This window comes from Eptatretus burgeri, chromosome 4 (assembly GCF_056783735.1).
Source record: "Eptatretus burgeri isolate ZD-2024b chromosome 4, Ebu_testis_v1, whole genome shotgun sequence".
Lineage (NCBI taxonomy): Eukaryota > Metazoa > Chordata > Myxini > Myxiniformes > Myxinidae > Eptatretus > Eptatretus burgeri.
The window spans coordinates 135,651,474-135,676,100 of NC_140964.1; the positions used below are offsets into that span (position 1 = coordinate 135,651,474).

At 39.3% G+C, this 24,627-nt stretch overlaps 1 protein-coding gene and 1 long non-coding RNA gene across 7 annotated transcripts in view; one reads left to right on the forward strand and one right to left on the reverse strand.

Moving 5' to 3' along the window:
• LOC147029186 (protein FAM200C-like) overlaps nucleotides 1–24,627 on the reverse strand; it is a 297,542-nt gene that overhangs the window by 39,439 nt on the left and 233,476 nt on the right. The window lies entirely within an intron of this gene.
• Nucleotides 15,373–17,437, forward strand: LOC147029187 (uncharacterized). Its single transcript, XR_015056836.1, has 2 exons — nucleotides 15,373–15,492; nucleotides 15,589–17,437. It is a non-coding gene; the product is annotated as an uncharacterized LOC147029187 (long non-coding RNA).

Here is a 24,627-nt window from a genome sequence, read left to right on the forward strand (position 1 = left end):
GCAGGGGGTGGAAGACCCCCTGTCTAGGGGGCACAGGAAGTACTAGTTAGGAGGATGGGTTAGCGATAGTTAGACTGGCTTCATGGGGACATGGGTTGGTTTTTCCTCATGGAGCCCGTGGAATGGATTAGTTAGAGGGATTTTAGTTCAGATTTAGGAAATGAGAATTGTTGGATTTTTGGAGACACGGACAGACTGGAAATGTGTAGTGGAGAAGTAGCTTAGCTACGTAGAGTAAATGGAACGTGCATGAGTTTTAAGGGATGACGAGGGAGCACGAGTTAGTTTGAGGATTTAATTAGGAAGGATGGCAGTATAGAGTGTTGGTGCATGTTGTGAAATGGGAAGTGTGTAAGGAATGAGTGTGGGACAGTGGGCCCAAGTGTTCGAGTGGAGCGAATGTGGTATGCATGGTGCGAATGACTGGTTGGGGGGAGGAGTGATTCCCACCCAAGTGACCCCGGGGTCAGTTTAATGTTAGCTCATGGGTTATTCAAATTTACTAACAGGAGGTCGTTTTGTTGGTGTCGAGAGAAGGCACGAAACCCGTTTGGAGGGGTGCAGGAGTTCAGGGACCGGCTGGGAGCGTGGCTGTGGAAAGGTGAGTTTTATTTAGTGGGCACCCCAGGCACCGGACTAGTGGGCCAGAGTAGGCCAAGGGCCCAAGAGTGGCAAGGTTAGTGTAGTGGGCACGGGCGACCCTCGGAAAGGGACCCGGGGCATCAACACGCCACGTGGGCATCGGAGGGGGGCAATGCCAGAGAGGGCAACCCCCCACGTTGTAGGGAGCAGTAGGCAGCCTGTGGGCCTGGGGGTGCCATGGTTAGAGTTTGGCAGAGGGGGAGTTCCTGCCAGTTGAGCCACGCTGCCCAGCCAGGAAATTGTCCGAGGGCACGTATGAAAATTTGAGGGCAAGGCCCAAATTTATAACGGACACCAACACAGGCGATGGGAATCATGGTTTTTAGAACCGATAGTTTAAAAGTGTGAGGCGTTTTGGAAAGCCTCGGGGTAGTTTCAGGTTAATGAATGTTAGGGTAGATAGGAGATGTACCCCTTCGCACCATCCATCCCTTCGCTCGTTGTAGGCCGCTGGACTCACCTTGGTAGATCGCTGAACTCTGAGGAGGCCATTCTGAGGCTTCATTGGGCCTCGAGATAGGACGCTAGTCTCTCCCTATTCCCCTCCAGAGAGGGAACGTAGGGGTTGGGAGTCGGTGAGGTGGACATCATACCCTAACCAGACAATGACGATAAAGGGGGTTCGGGAGACAATTATAAAAGGGAAATAAAAATAATAAAAATAAAGAGGGGCAAAATTTTGTTGTTTTGTGGCAAATTAAGAGAGTGGGTATGGACAGCGACAGGCAAAGGCGATAGAGTGGGGGGAGACAGTAGACTAGGTCCGAGCCCGCCTTCAGAGCGGCCGGCACCACCGCACTTCCTCCAGACCTGATGGAACCAAACCAGAGGCCGGCCAGCTTCACCTGCCGGCCTGTTGTGCTGCAACTTCCTGTTCTGCATGGACTTGCCTTGCCATGCCGAGTTTGCCTGCCTCTGCCATGACCCCATGCCTGCTAGCCCTTGTTTGCATTTGCCCCTGTGTCCATCCATCACGATGTGCACCAGGACCATCCAGTTTTGTGAGGACTGCCTGCAGGCAGCCTGTGCATCCAGTTCATTTTGTGTTTTGCAACCATCTCCATCCATTCCCCTGCATCAATGGACTTTGAAATGACTTTTACCTTCTCCCCTTTCACAGATGACAAGTCCTGGGCCATGGTTAAGTAATGGATAAGTTGAGTGAAAATTGTAAATACGTGGAACCCCACCTGCATGTTTGTTTTAGCGCCGGCAATTTTAGTTAAGTTGTCCGAATGAGTCTGTGAGAGTTTGTTTAGTTAGTTTCGCAGCGCATTAGGTTATTTATTTTTGGGACACGTATAAAGAAATGTCGCACTCAGGGATTCGAAGGTAGAACGTACGAGAGAAAAAAACTTACACATGCTGGTCACACGAAAATTTGACGACTTGGGACGAGTCTGTAAAAAGGGGAGGGGGTCGTGTTACGTTTTTGAGAATTCGATTGCACACAACATACAGGTTCCTTTAGTCAGCTATGTCGATAAGTGCTGGTTCCCTGGATAGCTCACCTTCCATTGTTTAAATGTTCAGAAATCGATTAGCTGCGCTGCGGATCAATTTAATAGTTAGGGAACGAACAATGGAGACATCCCTCCCCCTCTTCTGCGAAGAGGAAGAAGAATCCTGCCGTCCCATGACTGATGTCAACAACTCCCTCCCACCCGTGGTTGAGCGGGGGGGGGGTGGGGGGATGGGAGGGATGGATCACGAGGGCATGTCACGCCGGCGTGGAGGAGGGGCGGAGAAGGATAAGGACGAGATCCTTTCTTTGTTCTTAGAGCAGTAAGCTTTTTGCTTCGGCAGAGAGGAGTCGTTCAGCAGACTTTCGGGTCCTGTTTGGCTTGGGTTCGGGATGAGGCCTTCGGAAGCTTTGTGCTTCGACTGGTTCAGTGAGCTTCGGCTGAGGCCTGGCTCAGGAGGAGGCTTTTTCCTTCGAGCTGCTTTGCTTGGAAGGAAGTTAAGCCGGTCGCTCGGCTCAAGCTGCGAGTGGTGGCCTCTTCTGCTTAGTTCGTGGAGCCCTTTGTTCTCCATTTTGGTTCCTGGCTTGGTGCGACTCGACTTCTTCGTGGAGGTGGTTCCTCGGGGAAGTGACGCATCGACGGGAAGGATCGACACCTCGTCTCACAAGCACGTGTTGAGAAGCGCAGGAGGATTCGCGGGAGCCCAGGTCCGAACAACTTGAAGACCACACGAGGTGGAGAGGTTCGAGATAGGTTCTGAGTTTCAGCTCACCTGTCCTCTGAGCTGGAGCTCGTTATTAAAGGCCTCTGCCACCAATTCTTGGGTGTGTGTGTGCGTACGCGTGTCCGTGGGCCAGTCTAATAAGTAGGAACTGCTGTTAAGTGCAAGTGACTGTACATAATAAGTAGACGGTTGTAGTTCTTTTGTCGTGCTTTTGTTGCTTGTATAATTGCTGTTAGGGTTAAATGCATACGTGTTTTATTATAATAAATGTCCTTGTTTAAATGTAAACCTGTTCGTTGCGTCCATTCCCCCATTGAAATGCCATCTTGTATTGCGGAATATTAGTTGGTTTTTAAATCGCCGATAAAGTGATCGGGTCCAACGGGACTACGCGATATTATCCCGCTCGGTTATCCCAAAAGGAAGCGAGCTGCTTAAGCGGCTCGTTTCCAAGCGATCTCGTTGAGGTACAACCTCTCGGTGACCTACCTGCGCGAATAATTAGGTAAATCGAAGATTTGGCGATCGGACCCTGTAGCGCGGGTAGAGTGCGGACAAGGTTATGCTGGGACTGAAAACCCACCCGTGACTGGTTTCTGACGCCATTGCAGAAAGTCACGACTGGATTGTCCGTTCGGTGGGCGAACCGGCTGTTCTTGGTGAAACGCGGTCGTTCGCACGCCGACGGGCACGAATTCTGTAACAATATATACATATACATATATATATATATATATATATATATATATATATATATATATATACACAAACATATAGATGCAGTCATACCTCTTATAACGCTACCTCTTAGAACGCTGTTTCGCATTATGCTCGATAAAATGTGGGGGGGAAACAAACAAAAAAAAAAACCAACGAAATCCATGATTTGTCCCACAAATACTGTACATATAAAGGAAACATACCCCACTGCATACGTGGAGCCAATCTCATGGAGTCAATGACTCACCCCCATTTGCCTTTAACTGTTCTGAGCTTTTATATTAAGATATATTAAGGATGCATCATCTCCTCACGTGGGTCCCAAGCCGCCGGCGCCATACCTCATTCGTACAGACCCAGAATCATGTCTGGAAAACGGCCTTCGAGTGATCTTGCTGAGGATCGTACCTGTACATCCAAGTTGAGGAGAAAATGCATCAGCATGGCTGTGAAAATGCAGGTGCTAAAGAGGCTAGAAGCGGGTGAGCGTCAATCAGATATTGGTCGGTCACTTGGCTTTGTCACCTCTACTCTTTGAACCATAATGAAGAATGCCGACAAGATTAAAATAACCGCCCAATGTACCACATCCGTAACTGCAACGAGGGTCACGCGCTCCAGGAGCAGTCTGTCAGAGAACATGGAGAGCCAGTTATCTCTATGGGTTGAAGACCAAAACCAGCGCCATATGCCGCTAAACTAACTAATCATCATGGAGAAGGCCCAACACCTCTTCGCTGCCATTCAGCAACAAGAAGTCGATGGATCGTCCACGGAAACCTTCACGGCCAGCCGAGGTTGGTTTGAAAAATTTAAACACCGAAGCAATATTCACAGCATCCGCATCACTGGTGAAGCTGCGAGCAGTAACATGCAGGCAGCACAAGAATTCCCCGACATGCTGAAGCAAATTATTCACCAAGGTAATTACTCCCAATGAAGAGGCGAGTGGTCAGGAGAAGAAGCCCTGCCCTCCTAGAGAGAAAGGGTGGTGAGTTTTGGATGAACGTAAGGAGATTGGTCTCGTCCTGTCGCCGGCGTCCTGGCTGGGCCGTGTACTTGTTTGGCAAGCATCCTCGTTTGGGCAAAAGAAGCACGAGTTAGTGGGAAGGGTTAGCGATCGATAGACCAGCCTCTTGGGGCATGAGTAGTTCCTCATGGGGCCCGCGGACTAGTTAGTGGAAATGTTAGTTTCGATTTAGAATGGCAAATGGATTTTGGGAGACATGGACGGACATGGAATGTGTAGTGGGGACATAGATTAGCAAAGTCGACTAAATGTAATGTGCATTAAAATAAGGGATGAAGGGGAGCACGAGATAGTTAGGAGAATTTAGTTTGCAGAATGGTTGAGTGATGTGAATTGGAAAATGAAAAATGTGTACAATGAGTGAATGTGGGACAGCGGGCCCAAGTGTGAATGGAGCGAATGTGGAATGCATGGTGCGAATGACTGAGTGGGGGGAGGAGTGATTCCCACACAATTGACCCCAGGGTCAGTGTAATGTTAGTTAGTGGGTTAGTCAAATTTACCAAATGGAGGTCGTTTTGTTGTTGGTGGTGTATGAAGGCACGAAACCCATTTGGAGGGGTGCAGGAGTCCATGAACCGGCTGGGAGCGTGGCTGTTGAAAGGTGAGTATCGAATAGAGGGCATCCCGGGCACCAGACTAGTCGGCCAGAGTAGGCCAAGGTTCCAAGGGACCGGGATAGTGTAGTGGGCACTGTCGTGGGCACGGGCGACCCGCGGAACGGGACCCCTAGCGCCAAAATTCCACGTGGGCATCGGAGGGGGGAAATGCCAGGGAGGGCAACCCCCCGCGTTCATAGGGAGCAGGTAGGCTCGGAGACTGCCGAATCTCAAACTACGGCACCCCCGGGCCCTGAGGCTGAGGGGGGATTCCTGCCAAGTGAGCCACGCTGCCGAGCCATGAAATTGTGCAATGGCACGAGTGAAAATTTGAGGGCAGGGCCCAAATTAATAATGGACACCAACACAGGCGACAGGAATCATGGTTTCTCGAACCTATAGTTTAAAGAGCCAGGCGAATGGAAAAGCCCCGGGGTAGTTTAAAGTTAATAAATGCTGGGATAGTCAGGAAATGTACCCCTTCGCACCATCCATCCCTTCGCTCTTGGTGGGCCGCTGGACCCACCTTGGGAAGACGGCTGAATTATGTGGGAGGCCATTCTGAGGCTTTAATGGGCCTCGAGACAGGAGTGGGGGGAGGAGACAGCCTCTTCCTTATTCCCCTCTAAAAAAGATTTTAGGGGCTGGGAGTAGGCAAGGTTGACAGGATAGGTTCGCCGGACAAAGACGATAAAGGGGGTGAGGGAGACGGAATTATAAAAATAATAAATAAATAAACCGAGAAAGGGGCTAACTTTGGTTGTTTTGTTGCAAATTAAGGGAGTGGGTATGGACAGAGACAGGCAGAGGCGATAGGTTGGGGGGAGACAGTAGAGATAGTGGGGGACAATGTGGTTGAGCATGGGGAATGTTTTGTGACCCGGTGCGAGCATTAGGATGGTCTGCTTAAGGAACAAAGGGAGATGGTATGCTCCCTTGAAGCAGATCGCGACCAGATGGGTCCAGTCGAGCCATGCGAGGTTGAGGGGATGTCTGATGTAAATGGTACACGTGGAGCTTGGGGGGTATGGAAACCCCGGGATTGCTTGTAGTAGCACGAATCCCCGATACGAGTGTCGGGTAACTCATTTGGTTAGGTTAGGTCTAATTGGTTGGTTAACTTATTTGGTTAGGTCTGAGCCCGTTTTCAGAGCGGCTGGCACCACTGCATTCCCTCCACAACCTCACGGACCATACCTGAGGCTGGCCAGCTTCTGCTCTCATCTCATCCCGCCGCTGGTCTGGTCTGATCTCGTCACTGGCTCTTGTCTCGTTGCATGCCGGAGCGTGCTGGAGCCCGGCGCTGCCTCCGTACCTGGTGTTTGTAGCGGCATCAAGCTGCGGGGTCGAAGTCCCGCTGAGCCAGATCGACAAGGGCCGCACGAGGCGGGAAGGTCCATTTTCTGTTGGGGTATTTGTGTGTGCGCACGTGTGTGTCTGGGGCCCTGTCTACAAGCAGAATTGTTAAGTGCTTTTGCTGTACATAATTCGCATTCTTTATAGTCGGTTTAACTCTGCTCCTTACGTGTCCCCTTCCCCCTATTGTAAATAAACATTCCTATTGTTGAATGTTTCAGCACGTTTGTCCTTTCCTTTATTGGCTTAGCACGTTGTGTGTTGGGAAATTGGGAAGCAGCAAATTGTGCATTTGGTTCGACGGGACCTCGGTAACCATCCGTTCAGGTTACGCACGGGTCGAGCAGGATAACGGCTCGTCCTGTTCGAGTACCATCGAGGGTGTGACTGCCTCGGTAGCTCGCCACGTAGGCCTCTTGGTATTTTTGAAGTTTGGCAAATAACCCTGTGCCACGGTCCTGTAAGGGACCCGTACCTTCGGAGTTATCCGATGGTAACGATCTGAATTTCGGGTCTTCGGTGGAGTCGACTCTGCTGCTCCAACTTGTAGTCGTGCTCGCAGCTGACACCCAGTTCCAATATATATATATATATATATATATATATATATATATATATATATATATATATATATATATATATATATATATATATATATTGTGACGTCCACGGGACTTGAACAGTCCCGCCAACGTAGAATGAGCCGAAACGATGGAGGCGGCTTATTTATTTATAACCCAAAGATGGCGGTTCTAATCGCTCTACCGCAAACAGGACGAGGAAGGTGGCACGAGTCGCTTTTCACTGAGTTGATAACGTTTATTTCTCTAACCAGAAATAACAAGACTCGGCAAGAAGAGGGATCCGGGGGGATTTGACGGGATGGTGGTGTGGGTTCGGGCGTGGGGAAAACACAGACAATTCCAATGAATATACAAATCTCAAACACTCTAAGGCGCCAGGTACACACACACACACACACACACACACACACACACACACACACACACACACACACACACACACACACACACACACACACACACACACACACAATGTCGCTGGTCCTGATGGTCAGGCTAGCCCGTGGTGCGGACACAACAGTCCCTAGATTGGCGCCGGACGAGCTGGCGTTGCGCTCGTCAGGGGCAGGAGACACCGTGGTACTGTCGACCTCCTGGTGTCGGCCCAAGTCCGCTCACAGCCACCAGGGAACCAGTTCTGGCGCCAAGTTGCGAGCAGGAGAGGGAGGCAGGTCCGCCCGCCGTTCGACCCCGTACTCCGAGCCAGCAGAACCCCAGAGCCAACCGAGGTGAGGCGTGAGGCACAGCAAGGCCACGAGACACGATGAAACCAGGATCGAATCAGCGCAACAACACAGCACGCTCCCAGCACAACAGCCTCCACCAGAACGGTTTTTCTGTACCGATCTTCTTCCTCCTCCCTTTTTCCCCGAACAGAGCCTTTTTATCCTCGAGTCCTCGTCACTTCCAATCGAGCCGTTTATTGGCCCTCCGCCGTCGCCTTCCGCCAATCGTGGTCACGGGGCGGAGCCATCCGCAGCACTGTCCTGTGACGTCACGGCAAGCCTCCAGGGAATACTAAAAGGGGTTTACGCAGACACACTTACCCTATCCCGTATCCCTATCTAATTACGTGACAATTATCATTTCCCCCTTGAAGAAATGGACATTTACTGGACAACTTATCATCACTGAATTGCTACTTATTACATCGAGATCCTGGTACACTCGAACAGCATGGCATACCTAATTAAACATCCTAATTACCCTTTCAATACATACCCCCCTCAAACGTAACAATATATATATATATATATATATATATATATATATATATATATATATATATATATATATATTGTAGATGATAAATGGGGTTTCTGGGACACCCATTCAAATGAATGTGGAAAAAGGGAAAAGCTTTTTGACCCAAGCCCCAAAAGCTCAAAATAGGAGACTCATTTTCTCCCCACTTATCCCCTTCCCTCCCATTCAAGCAAATGTAAAATTGAGACTTGCTGATTAAAGCACTTCTTCCTTTTCATGTTTTCATTCCACTCAAAGAGTGAACCAACAAATATTTGTCCATGTTCTACTTTAGGGAATACCTTAATTTTCTTCTAAAATTCATTTCCATCGAGTATATTCACAAAGAATATATAACTTGGAACTTGGTTCTTGGTTTAACTGTCTTTGCTGAACAAAGATGCTCAAAATCATTTGAAGAAAGCTGTTTTAAAATGAGTCAGTCTGGAGTCAGCCAAGTTCCCTTGCCCGAACCAAAAATGCAACTCATTTCCTATGTGACACACACTCTGAAAAACCCCTTGTTTTCACATTTCATTGACGTCATCAACTTGCCAAGATGACACCAACTTGCCGAGTATGTTTTATTTTGAATATGGAGCGTTCAGATTATTACTACAACCTTGCAGATCAATCGTTTTCACAAGATGAGAGGTGAGATCCTTGAACCCATTCATTATTTGTTGTTTTCTACAGAATTAAATCATGATACAACCAATAATTATTGTATGTCTTTTTCGAACAGGTTGTCCCCAAGAAGAAAATCGTTGATAGCTGATTTGGAACATGAGGAATATGATTTCCACTACGTTGGCAAAAAATGAATGACTTCCTTAAAGACATTCGATCGTTCAGAAGAGAATTAAATGACATTATTGTCGGCTGGAAAGAAGTCCTCTCATGTCCTCTGACCTTGAATGAGTTGAGTCAAAGGTGAGAAATTATCCCTCTGTGTCTCTGTATTAGAGTCTCTGCTTCTGTCCTTGACTGTGTATGTCTCTGCCTCTGTCCTTGACTGTGTATGTCTCTGCCTCTGTCCTTGACTCATTATTATCATTATTTTTTTTTTCAGTTTAAACACCTGTCTGGATGAACCTAACACACAACTTAATCTTCTGGAGGTAAATGTTATATTTATTATTTTATTAATATCATGATATAATCATCTTTATATACCCGAATTGTTCTTCACTCTTTGTTTTGAACAGAATATGTTGAGTCTCAAAACCAAAACAAACCATAAAACTGCTGTGAAAGAGGATTTTGTTCAATTCTTGTAATCTTGTTTTATTATATATGCTTTCTGTATGTTTATCTGATTTTGAATTACAAAAAAGAATAAAGAAGATGTAAAGTGGGGGGGGGGGTGGGGGGAGGGTTGGGGTGGGGAGGGGGGGTAGGTGCGCTCCACCAATGACCCAACACCCCCCTCATCCCTCCCCCCTCCCCTCCCCCCTCCCCTCCCCGTGTGTGTGTGGGGATGGAGGGTGGGATGAGGGGGGGGTGGTGGGTCAAAGGTGGGGGCACACAGGGGGGTGAGGCTTGTGTCGGTGCGGTTTGTGTGAGTGGTTGGGGCTTGTGTGGGTGGGTGGGGCTTGTGTGGAGCAATTTTTTAAATTAAATAAACATGTTGTGTGTGGGGAACTAATAAACTAATCACTAATTATGTGGATGTGATGGATATGGATGTGGCTAATGAGGGTGGGGTTTGCGTAGGTGGGGCTTGTGTGGATGTGGCTTTTGTGGGTGGGGATTGCATGGGTGGGGCTTGTGTGGGCGGAGTCAAAAAGGGGCGGAGTCAAAATTTTTTATTAAATTTATCTTTGTCTTTTGTAATTCCTGTGAATAAAATGGACCGAAAATCTCTTCCCCCTTTAAATCACATAATTTGCAAGTCCAAGGAACTGTACCGATGACATTAACAATTTTAAAAAGTTCAATTGTTTTTCGCTTGGTATAACCTTTTTCAAAAAGAGATTTCCACCTGTATATTCTAACGATATCACCAACTTTGAACTTAGGCTTTCTGGCATTAATCTCTTTTCCATATCCTGATTTTGTAAATGTTTCTGATGGTTTGGTATTCGTTGAGGTGTGAATCGTATCATTATACTTATCTACAATATCCTGAATTAAAGATGACCATTGTTGAGAACCGAGTGTAGTGAACTTTTTATATAGTCTCTCTTTTAAAGTGCAATTAAAAGGCTCAATTACAACCGCTTTTCCTTCATTAAAGGTGCTGTTTCATGTGATGTTGTTATTTTTAAGAAAATTCATAAATGTTTTGTTGTATAACTCTGTACCCTCATCAGTCCACAATTTTTTCGGGTTTCTCTTGCTTTCATTGAATATCTGTTGGAAAGCTAACATAAGAGTATTATCTGTTTTGTTTTTCAAAGGAACAACCCATGCATATCTACTCCTGAAATCAATAACGGTTAAAGCATACTTGTACCCCTTATCATAATTGAGTTCAATGAAATCAGCGGACCAGACATAATTAACTTCCTTGGAATAAACCATCCTTCCATGAAACTTTGTGATTATTGGTTTATGTAATTCATCAGCTAATTGTTCTTTAGTCTTAATGACATCATTAGAGCCACTAAGTTTTTTTGAATTTCCAAGCCCAAGTTTCAATTTAGCACTGATCATCTTCTTCATGATGAACCTATCAACTTTTTCTCTCAAGGCTGGATTTTGTATCAGACAAATTATACAACATTTCTTTATCGGCTTCATGTTTTTCTTCCGTCGTGTTATTCCCGTCATCAATATCATGCTTCATGCACACTTGATCAACCCCATTGAAAGGTTTGCTCCACGGTTTTGGATTGTCACCCTCATCTAATCTTTTATTCAAGTTTGTTCCTGGACCACAGAAAGAATACCCTGGTAGATGTAATTCCGCTGGTATTCCAGTTGTTGTAAATTTAATACCTGATAACAACTTGAAAATCTCCCCCTCGTTTGTGTTTGGTGATGAATTCACTCTTTTTTGAGCCACACACCGAACATGTACTTTTTTGTACAACACCATTAGTTTTACTTTTAACATACGACATATTTTTACTCTTGGTTTTCTTTTTCCATTTGAGGCAATAACTCATTTATTTATGTGAAAAATTCCTACAGAGTGCGAAAACCTTTTTCCTTTCCAACATGCACATTTGAATCTTAATTTTTATAACATAAAGAATCCTTGGAAATGTCTTCACTCTCTCCACCATTTATTTAAGAAAAAAAATGCAAAACTTTAATCAAAGTCAATTACACCAACATCAACAATAATATAATCTTTTCCTTCTTTCTCTTCTTTATCTCCATTTTCTCGTTTAAATCTTCTCCCTGAAATCGATGTTAATAGTCTTGACGCATATATTTCTCATAGACTTGCCAATTCTTTGTTTTCCTCCTCGGTGCGTTGAGATTGATTTATTTTCTGTTATTCCTTTGATCTTTTTATAATCTCACTGGTTTCCATGTTTTTATATTTATTTATTCACTCTCTTTCCTCCTTCTCTCTCTTCTCCCTCTCCTTCTCTCTTGTCTCAGTTTCTTCAACTCCTTCCTCATCCCTTACTATCCTTGAACTACTTTCACCCCATAGAATATCATACATATATTCATCTGGATTCTGCGATACTCTTGAATCCACAATTATTTTTTCATAAAAGGAAACCAATAACATTTGTTGATGATTTCTAAAAGAGTTTTATGTTTCATCACCTTCAGCAGTTCATTTTTATTTAATATTTTAATCAAATCTCTATTTGTGGTTTTTTAAAATATCAGTATAAGGCCAGTTCTTATTTGAAAAATGCCAGTGTCTATGTTCCAATTCATAAGGAATGTAAAATTGAACACCCTTTTCTTGTCGGTATCCTTGAATGCAAAAATTATAATTTTCTTGAGGACTTCTTGCTGTCATTTATGCATCAGAAATATATGACAGATTCATATGATGACACGTAATACTACCCCCATCTTCCTGTTGTTCAATCAGTCTGAATTCCTCGACTTTGTATAATTATCCAATTTCCTTCCTTCTTTGTCATATTAACTATTGCTTCCCCATCATATAATTTCCTATTCCCGAAATCGTGTATTTGTTGTTTGCTCATTGTGCTTCCACATATCCCCTGATTCTTACCAAGGGGATAATATTCTTCTTTACGAGACTGATAAAATCGTGTAGTCTTCTAGGTTTAATGAAAAAGACCAATTACATCCGAAATCATGCATATTATACCTCCATTTCTCTCTTCTCATATTAACTATACTTCCTTCTTTATAAAATTCAATACTAAACAGATAAATTAATTCAATAAGAAAAGGTGTATGGTTTGTCGCTATCCATTACCGTTTGGTTTCTCTCATTAACACAATCATCAAAGATAACGAGGTTCTTTTTTGATTTATCCAAATCTTGGGTAGAAGGTATATCATCCGAATTATCACGAAGAATACAAATTATCGGCTTTGATTTCTTTTTATATCTCTGTGTCGCACAAAATAGTTGTATTACATCTTCAATGTTGTAATCATTTCGTTTGTTTTGAAGTTTAAATACACCGATTATATCTTCTTTTTGAAGACCAGCATTAAAACCTTGTGAGAGTAGTTGATACTCAGGTTGAAAACTTGACTTTGTGAAAATTATGAAATTATCATCATCTAAAAAGTTCAGAGTAAAGAGCATCTTTAAAAGTAAGCAGGTTTTTTCCACATCCGCTTGAACCAACTATAAGAGATCTTAATGAATTTGGAAGATTTTTTATGGTTGTTAAATTTTATCTTATTTTCCCAAATGGGTAAAAAAAATCATTCATTTATATATTTGGAAAACAGGTTATTTAATTTTTTATTGGCTTTTTTAGAAACTCTGTTTTCTCCTCAGTTCAGGTTTAATTTCAAGATAATCCATTATTTTATTTATACAATATCTTGTGTTGATATTTCCCTTAAAATGACAAACATTAATTATGTACATCATCAATCCACAAAACATGGTCGTCATTTGTTCAGTCTCTTCTCTTGTCTAAAAAAAAAAAGGTGTATTATCATACTTTACATTCATTTCTTGAATCAATCTTGCAAAGTAATTCATTTTGGTGTAAATCTCAAAGAATTATATTCCTTTTCATATTTTTTATCATCATTAATTAGAAGATAATCACAGAATATACATTGTTCATAGGCTTTTGACTCTGTTTAATCCTGGTCTTTCACACGCAGGAAAATTCTCAAATTTGTCATGTGGAGAATCATGAAATTCAAGAGGTTCAAAATCCAGTAAACTATTCATATTTATAAAGTAAAACTTTACTTCAAATAAAATTCATCTTCGGTGTCATCTTCGTTGCTTTCATTGGTGTTTTCACAATCATCTGTAAAACTACTTTCATAACTATCGTTTGAACACAAACTCTCGGTATCATAACTGTCATCACCTCATAATCTTCAGTTGAATAATGACTCATATTTAACTAGTAGAAAAAACATTACCATCTATATCGATATACTTTTTTTCATGAACAGATTCAACAACTACATTTTTTATATTAAAGGTAATTTTAAAATGGTCCTTGATTACGATTGAACGAAATATCATTTCACCTGATATGTTAACATCCCTTATTTCATCAGGATTTACATCTTTCGGGTTGTTGAAAAAAATACAAATTTCTCCTTGCATATTACAGATGGTCTTATCTTTTCTTTAGAAAGCTTCATCCATGAGGTTTTTCTTTTTTTTATACTTTTTCTAGTTTTGAATATATTGCCAGAAGGAGAGGAGAAACTTTTGTTTGAGCTACTTCAATTGATATTCTTCCAGATATACCAAAAGCCCTTCGACTGAAGGAAATTGAAGAACTCATATTATTCACCATAATTGTTTTTATCCAATAGTTATGAGTAGGGTAAGAATACTGATTCTGGCTCACTTTGCCCCATGTAAATGAATGGGGGATTTTCAGCGATTTATATTTTTTTTCCCTAAAAATAAATCCCCTTTTTATCCCAAGGTATATTTATTTGTCTCCCCTTTTAACTTGGAGGTTGAACCTCATTGAATTGAACAGCTCACTCATTGAACCTATAAAGATTTGTTCATTCTCAAATTCCTTCAATAGTTTAATTTTCTTTGCACAATAATCCCCATCTAAAATATTGACAAACAAAACATTTGAATCTTTATATTTTTTAAGATACCCCTTTTGTGCCATTACGAAATGATAAACTTCTCTTAATGCTCTTGTTTGACCACCTCCTGAGCCACAGGTTATTTTTTTGTTAAGCCCCGCCCACTTTTCTTTAAGCCCCGCCCACTTTTGTTAAGCCCCGCCCACTTTCCACAAGGTATTCAATAAGCCCCGCCCACTTTTCTTTAAGCCCCGCCCACTTTTGCTAAGCTCCGCCCACTTTTCATGAGGTATTTTTTCTAAGCCACGCCCACTTTTCCTAAGCCCCGCCCACTTTTGCTAAGCTCCGCCCACTTTTCATAAGGTTTTTTTCTAAGCCACGCCCACTTTTCCTAAGCTCCGCCTACTTTTGCTAAGCCCCGCCCACTCTTACATCATTTCCAGTTCATCTCTGACTCACAAAGAAATCACTAGAAAATTACAGGATGTTATGGTTTTGAAAAATTTCCCAATGAAGGCTTGCCTAGGCTTGCCCAGGGAATTTCCAAAGGAAACCACACCCACCAGTCTTTCTCTATAAAAGCTTCAAACCCAGGCTCCATTTTAAACATTTGTTCTTGCTGGCAATGGTGTTCTGTGTGCTTGTCTCAAACTCTCTGTCTTCTATGGAACTAAACCTTCAAGTTGATGAACTGGATTCAAACCTCTTATCTATTGAGGTAAGATTTTTTATTTTCCTATTTTCAAACTTTGATTGAAGCATACTCATTTAATAATTAAATAACTTAATTAATACATTATTATTTTCTCTCACAGGAAATTGTATCTGAAAATACTGCTTTTGCTACAACTTGGGGGAAATTGTTGGCTTGGTTGAAGACCTTGAGTGGGATGACTTTAGTGTTCCTTGGAACTCTCTGTCTTCTATGGAACTAAACCTTCAAGTTGATGAACTGGATTCAAACCTCTTATCTATTGAGGTAAGATTTTTATTTTCCTATTTTCAAACTTTGATTGAAGCATACTCATTTAATAATTAAATAACTTAATTAATACATTATTATTTTCTCTCACAGGAAATTGTGTCTGAAATACGAAATGAAAATACTGCTTTTGCTACAACTTGGGGCGAAATTGTTGGCTTGGTTGAAGACCTTATGAGCGACCAAGACCCACAGAACGAGTTCGTCCTTGATGACCCAACCAAAGAGTTATACCTTGGAGACCAGCAAAATCCTGAAAAAGAGTTTTACAGCAATAGTACTCATTGTGAGTTATCAAGACAATACCCACTGAACAAGTTATACCTTGATGAGCCAGAATACAAGTTTTACCTTGGAGACTCACAAATTTTGAAAAAATCAAGAAATGAGTTCTGCCTTGATGGTTTAAATAACTACCTTGGAGACTCAGGAAAAGGGTTCTGCCAAGATGGTTATAAATATGGGGCCTACCTTGGAGACTCACAAATTTTGAAAAAATCAGTAAATGAGTTCTGCCTTGATGGTTTAAATAACTACCTTGGAGACTCAGGAAAAGGGTTCTGCCAAGATGGTTCTAAATATGGGGCCTACCTTGGAGACTCACAAATTTTGAAAAAATCAGTAAATGAGTTCTGCCTTGATGGTTTAAATAACTACCTTGGAGACTCAGGAAAAGGGTTCTGCCAAGATGGTTCTAAATATGGGGCCTACCTTGGAGACTCACAAATTTTGAAAAAATCAAGAAATGAGTTCTGCCTTGATGGTTTTAATAACTACCTTGGAGACTCAGGAAAAGGGTTCTGCCAAGATGGTTCTAAATATGGGGCCTACCTTGGAGACTCACAAATTTTGAAAAAATCAGTAAATGAGTTCTGCCTTGATGGTTTAAATAACTACCTTGGAGACTCAGGAAAAGGGTTCTGCCAAGATGGTTCTAAATATGGGTACTACCTTGGAGACTCACAAATTTTGAAAAAATCAGTAAATGAGTTATCCTTAAGAGACTTTGTAAGTTGGTTTTACTTTGAATACTTGAAATGTGGGTTCTGGATTGATAACTCACAATGTGATACATATCTTGGAAACTCAACGGGAATGTGGTTATACCTTGAAGACTTGGAAAGTTGGGTTTATGTTGGACACTTGAAACTTTTTTGGGGAGTTTTATTTATTTATTTATTTATTTATTATTATTATTATTTTATTTATTTATATTTTGGAGACTTTTGGAGTTGCTATCACTCTTTGGGATCTAAACCTATCGATGTAGTTCTTTGTCGGATGGTGCTTGATGGGAGCAAGATCAAGAAAGTTCTGGGAAGAAAGTGCAGGCTTACTCCCCCTTTCTACGTCATCAAACCTGAAAGCCTTAAAAGACAGAATTGGAAGAAGAGAAAAAAAAAAAAAAACGTAAAATATATATATATATAGGTGGAAATCTCATTTTGAAAAAGACTGTGTTAGGTGAGGATTGAGTTGGGGTTGAGATTTTGAATGTGAGGGTTGGGGTTGAGATTTTGAATGTGAGGGTTGGGACACACACACATACACACCAACAAACAAAGTTAAGCCTTGACTTCAGTTGAGGATTCTGTGTTTGGGGTTCACAGATCTAAGAACGTCCCCCTTGACACACATTATATACTGTTATACACCTCGGACTTGGCCCTCGAGTGTCCACAACGGTGTATAGTAGGAGGGAGTGAAGCGCCAACCTATTGCTCCCATTGCACACACACACACACACACAAACAAAAGTTAAGCCTTGACTATTCAGTTGAGGATTCTGTGTTTGGGGTTCACAGATCTAAGAACGTCCCCCTTGACACACATTATATACTGTTATACACCTCGGACTTGACCCTCGAGTGTCCACAAAGGTGTATTATCTGCTTAGTTTTGTCTTTTGTAATTCCTGTGAATAAAATGAACCTAAAATCTCTTCCCCTTCCAAATCATATATTTTATAAGTCCAAGGAACTGTATCTATTACATCAACAATTTTAAAAGTTCTTTCGTCCATCGTTCAGTAAAACCCTTTTCAAAATGAGATTTCCACCTATATATTCTTACGATATCATCAACTTTGAACTTAGGTTTTCTGACATTAATCTCTTTTTCATATTTTAATTTTGTAAATGTTTCTGATGGCTTCATATTCGTTGACGTGTGAATCGTGTCATTATACTTATCCACAATATCCTGAATAAAGATGACCATTGTTGTGAACCGAGTTGTGTGAATTTTTTTATATAGTCTCTCTTTAAGGTACGATTAAAAACGTTCAACAACAACTGCCTTCCCTTCATTAAAGGTACTGTATAATGTAATACTGTTATTTTTTAGAAAAATTCATAAATGTCTTGTTATAAAACTCTCTACCCTCATCAGTCCACAATTTCTTAGGTTTTCTCTTACTTTTATTAAATATCTGTTGAAAAGCTAACATAAGAGTATTACCTGTTTTGTTTTTTAAAGGGACAACCCACGCATATCTACTCCTCAAATCAATAACGGTTAAAGCATACTTGTACCCCTTATCATTATTGAGTTCAATCAAATCAGCAGACCAGATATAATCAACTTCCTTGGAATAAACTTTCCTTCTCTGAAACTTTGTGAATATTGGTTTATGTAATTCATCAGCTAATTGCTCTTCAGTCTTAATGGCATCATTAGAGCCTATAAGTTTTGAATTTCCAAGTCCAAGTTTCAATTTAGCACTAATCATCTTCTTCACGATGAACCTATCAACTTTTTCTCTCAAGGTTGGATTTTGTATCAGAGACAAATTATATAACATTTCTCTATCGGCTTCATGCTTTTCTTCCAACGTTGTGGTATTCCCATAATCAATATCGTGTCTCATGCACACTTCATCAACTCTATTGATTGGTTTACTCCAGGATTTAGGATTGTTTGCCTCATCTAATCTTTTATCCAAGTTTGTGCCTGGACCACAGAAAGAATACCCTGGAAGATGTAATTCCCCTGGTATTCCAGTAGTTGTAAATTTACTTCCCTGATAAAAACTTTTGTATATCGCCTCCGAGTTTGTGTTTGGAGATAAATTGATTTTTTTTGAACCACACACCGAACATATACCTTTTTGTATAACCCTGTTATTTTTACTTTTAATATATGAAATATTTTTAGTATTAGTTTTCTTTTTACATTTGAGACAATAACTCATTTATTTATGAGAAAATTTCTGCAGAGTGCAAAAACCTTTTAGTTTCCAACATGCACATTTGAATCTTAATTTTTAAAACATAAAGAATCCTTAGAAATGCCTTCACTCTCTCCTCCATTTATTTAAGAAAAAACTTGAATTAAAATGAATAGCTTGACGATGCTAATAGTTTTGTTGAAAGTATTGCAAATAGACTTGTTAATTCTTTGTATTCCTTCCTGGTGGGTTGAGTTATTTTCTGTAATACCTCTATTCTTTTTTGAATCTCACTGGTTTCCATACTATAATATTTATTTATTCTCTCTCTTTCCTCCCTCTCTCTTCTCTTTTTCCTCTCTCTCTTCTCTCTTTCCTCCTTCTCTCTCTCCTCCTCCTCCTTTTCCTCCTCTTCCCTCTCTTCTTCAACTCCTTCCTCATCCCTTACTATACTTGAATCGTTTACACCCCATAGAATATTATACATATATTCATCAGGATTTCTTGTTATTCCTGTATCCAAAATAATTTTTTTAACAACAGGATACCAATAAAATTTCTTTTGAATTTCTAAAAGAGCCTTACCTTTTCTTAACCTTATAATTTTTTCATTATTTAACATTCTAATTAAATCTAAAGTTGTCGGTTTATCAACATCAGCATAATGCCAATCTTTTATTGAAAATACCTCATTCTTATGTTGTAGAACATATTTATTAAAATACCGAATACCCTTTTCTTGAAGGTATGCTTGAACACAGAAATGATAATTTTCTTGAAGCCTTCTTGCTGTCATTTATGTATTAGAAATATATGTTAGAATAATATTATGACACGAAACACCTCCCCATCTTCCCATAGTTAAATCATTTTGTATTTCCTTACTTATTATATATAATCCTGTTTTTTCTGTTTTCATGAGATAAACCATTATTATATTTACCCTTATTAAATTCTTTTATTTGTTGTTTACTAATCGTGGCTCCACAAAAACTCATTCTCGATACCAAGTGGATAATATTCTTCCTTACGAGACTGATTTAATTGTTCCAGGTCTTGAGAGTTAATTTTAAATGACCAATTATACCCTAAATCATTCATATCATACCCCCATTGTTCTATTCTCATACAAACGATACGCCCTTCTTTATAAAAATTTATTTTAATTCGAACTGTGAATTCTGTATGACCTGGAGATAATATCAACACTTCTGTATCTTTAGAATACACAGCCGTTTTATTTAAGTATATATATTGTGATAAATCACTTAATCTCACCAAGTCATTCGCGTCAGTCGGGCTTGGATAATTTTTTAATTTATAAACATTTTTCATGTTAATATTTTTGTTTATATTATATTTATGTCGTTCAGCCTGTGCCTTTGTGTAATAATTTGATAAATCAATATCCAGTTCTTGAGATACACCAAAGATAGAACCATCTTTACCAACATAAGTCATTTATATTAGATTAAAAATAATATCATAAAATTTTTTATTTTTGTTGAGTTGAAATAACACATATAGACATAATTGACCACAACACTTGGAATTTAATTCTTGGACTTGAAATGTTTGATAAACACCATTCTGTAAGAATTTTATGACTTCAACAGGTGGTGGAAGACCAAAACTATCAAAATAATATTTGTCTTGACTATTAAAAATACAAACCCAATGAGAACCGTTCCCATCATTATCTTCTAAGTTCATAATAATATTCTTTGTATGTTTCGACACATTTGTTAATTCATCTCTCATACAAATAACCACATTATGAATTTTTAATTTCTTACAATATTTGGCAAGTTGTAAATTTGATGTTGTATTCTTTCCAAATTCTTTCAACCACTCATCAATGCTCATTTATTTATTAGAAAGATATAATCCATTACATCTTTTCGTTAATTTTACACCTGCTTGTGCTATAGAAGAAAGCATATCTCCAACTAACAATCTCGCTTTATCAGGCAGACCTTCAAGTTTTTCAGCAAAATCTACAATTACACCACTTCCACTAATTTGTTTCTCCAACTCTTTGTTATGTCTTTCCAATTCTTTTTGAGCCTGGAGTTGAGCCTTCCTTTCGTTGGCAGTTTTGACCGCTGTTGAAATACCACCCGTCAATGCTCCAACCGCACTTAAACCAACAAATAAAGAAATTAGAAATGGGAGAAATCCTCACTCGTCTCTCTTATTGAATATTTTTTCAACATTGGTTTTGTCATTTTAATTTTAAGTGAGTCAGTGTCATTCAAGATTTTAACCTGTTCTCTTGTGAGCAAAACATCAATTCTTACTGCTCCTTTTCTCTGAATTGTATTAACGTTAATCGTACAAGGCTTTTGATTTTGAACACAAGATGATAGTTTATGAAGATTGATTTGATTAACATATACCCCAGTTGGTACTTTGCCACTCATTTATTTAACAAAAAATTATGTGAGACTAATCATCACACCATTATCTGTATTAATCTGCAATTCTGTTTCTTCCAAAAGCAAACAATATGTATCAACTTCTTCACTCTCTCCTCTTTCAATGTATAGGGAAGTATCCACTCGATTAGACTTTATAGTTTCTTTTTGAGCGCTCAGGTCAAACGTATAGATTGTATACAAACTTTTAAATGCTGTCATATCTAAAATAGGTTCTTTATTTCCATTACTTTCACACACCTTTTGGTAAGACTTGTATGCTTCAGCAAAATCATTTTTTTCCCAATTAATTTCCAATCTATCATGGATAAAATGTTCCATCTAGAGAAACGCGAAGTTGTTTCACCTTAGCATTATCACTCAATGCATTATTCTTATCAGTCGCAGTATCACCATCTGGCTTTTTAAAAATCATCCACAGATATCGTGGCTTTCCTTCCAGAACACCCAAATTCCACGTGTAAGTAGTTTGATTGAGTTTAACGTGTTGACATCTTCTTTTGAGGTATGATACACTGAGTGGATTCTTTGAGTTAAGTCTTCGATTCAACATCTCTTCTGTTTTAAGATTAGGAGTATATTCACTGATATACCAACTCATCTCCTCAATTACAAATTTATTCTGATCACCAAAAGCATTACCAACACCAAAAAGCAATCTATTTTCATTATCATTCCTTTGTAGTTGAAATCTAATTTTAAGACCATACAGAACTTTATCATAATCACAAAATCCAAATATACCTTTAAGAGGAACTGCCACAGTAAACTATTTTCTGCTTTTGTATCATCATTATACATTCCTTTCCTTTGAATATATCCAGGGTCTGTGTTTGTTCCCGTTGACATATCAGGAATAAAACCTTCGACAGACCCCTTTCCCATTCTATCACTGAATGTATAGAGTGCAAATTCCATCATTTCAGATACCGCAGAGACATAATCAACCGCTTCAACTTCTTGTGTTCCAATATACAATCGCACACTATCAAACATTTTCCAGAAGAAATCATTTACAAGTGTAGCGTTTGTGTTATTCCCAGCCTTAGTGAATTTAAATTTACACAACAAGAAACTTTCGGAGAGATTCAAATAGGTTTGTTGATTATTTATTTCAAAACTTTTTGTACCATTTGTATTCCAGTCTGTTCCAGTTATTGCATTTACCTTGAAGTAATCTTCTTTTTAGTGGAGTTTGAGATAATAATAGTATCATCCAAATCATAGATACTATCAATTGCTTCCATCCTTGTATTTATTTAAGAAAAAAGATGTTAGAACTTTGGAAACCCTGATCCAAGTATTTGAATTATTTTCTGTCGTTCTTGGGGGGACAACTGAGTTTTACCTTTCTTAATTTCTTTTATTGCTTGTAATTTATGAGATTCTTTCTGAGCATCTTTTATACTCTTTACAGCACCTGCTACATTTCCCACAGCAGAAGCAGTTGAACCAATTAGGTCTTTATGTTTAAGAATAGTTGAACCAATACCCATGAGAGTATCAATTATCCCATCTCCTCTAAATTGATGTCCAACACCCCTTTGTCTCTTAGGTTTATAGTATCCTCTACCAAGATACATACCTTCACCCTTGTAGTACGGGGAAAGGAACATCCCATCCCCTGTAATTATTTTATATTTTCCCAACTCGTGCTTCCTCACAATAACCATCGTATTTATTTATTGAAAAACTTCACGTAGGTGAATTCTGATGGATATAACTTCTCCATTAAAAGAAATCACACGATTATCTTGGTCGGTTATCCTAAAATTTACTCTGTGTATGGTTTTTCCTGACACAGGTAGATAAACCAAATTTTTAGGCTCCATATTGAATTTATAACCAATTGGGGTTGAGTATGCGCTGAATGAAAATATTGTATTTGTTTTTAATCCATCATTATAAGCACCATCAATCAAATCACAGTGAATTAACACCGAATTTATTCCTGAGGATATTTGAATGACATTATCACTGTAAAACGTCCCATTAGTTTCAATCTTTTTTGAGGAGAAACCTAATAACTCTCTAAATGAATTATCAATTGTGAAATCAACCTTGTAGTTATTTTTAACTTTAATCGTTGATTTTGAAGTATGTTTTTGAATGTTTATAACAATATTTTTTGGTTCATCACCCTGTTCTTTCATAAGACGAGCAATTTCGGAAGATATTTGAGAAATCTCGTATGCTCCGGGTGAGACTGTTATCGTTTTGTATCCACTTCCGGGATTATAACTAAACTTGTCATTTTTCTCGGTTATATTAAATAAGGTATTATAAGTCTCCATGGACAATAAAGATGCCTCATATTCTTTTGTTGTGTCAAGTTGTAGTGGGTATGGGAATGAAGATGTGTGGTCGCTTGTTGTGAAATTGAAACCAAGGATTGTGCTTCTCATCTTATTTAATATGAGATAAAATGTCTTTATATTGAGATTTATTAATTATTTTCATGTTCATCAACTGGTCTAAAATGGCTGATGCTTCATTAAAACAATTGTTATTTCCAGCCTTCTTACTGCCGAACAACAATAACAGTCTATTAACTAATTGCGATGGGTCATTTGGAAGAAAACTAATACCTGAACCAAGGATACTTAAAGCCTGAATAATGTGTTTCTCCTTCTCATTCTTCCTACTTTTACCAGAAAGAATAACCTTATAATTTAGAGTGTTCAGCAAATCAATATATACTCTATCATCATTATTTTCCATATCCAATGGTTTATCAATATACTTTGATTCATCCCTCACAGTTGAACCTTGTCTTCCATCTTTTGTGAGAAGAAACATTAATCTCGGAGTTAGTTTAACAGGGGGTTGAGCAGAACTTAAGAACCTTAATTCATCATTAAATATCAATACCTTTTTCTTTAACAAGATGAAATATTGCTGGTTGTTCTGTTGGAATGAGTCCTGCTTTGGTTTTGAATCCGCTGAATATTCATTGTTTTGAACAGCATTCACAATATAATCAGGGGGTTGATTAATCTCTTCCAGTTGTTGAAATAAACCTTCATCATCATATTCTAATTCTCCTAAATGCTCTAATTCTTCCTCCGTCATTTGACTGAAATCTTTTAACATTTGAAGCTTTCTAGGAGTATATTCTACTGTGGGAACTGTGGAAACATCTTTCATTTTTTCTTGGGAAGTTTTTAAAAGTGGTTTAAAAAATTTCTCTTGTTTTTTTTCAAATGCTTCTTCGCCCGTTAGTTTCTGTCTGCGTTTCTTCTTTATGTCTTCCTGTTGTTTTACAACTTTTGAAACCAACTCTTGATGTTCCTTAAATCTTCTTGCTCTTTCTTTTGTATCCATTTATTTATTGTAAAATATCATTTAATGAATTGTAAAGATCAACAGGGAAATTTTCCTTTTCTTCATCATTCAAGTAGATGTGTTCAAATAAATCCTTTTCTTTAAATATTTCATCAAATTCTTTATTAACATTAATGCGAGTTGTAATTTCTTCTTCACTAATCCTTGCATCTCTGCTTTTCATACGTTTGTGTTGAGTTT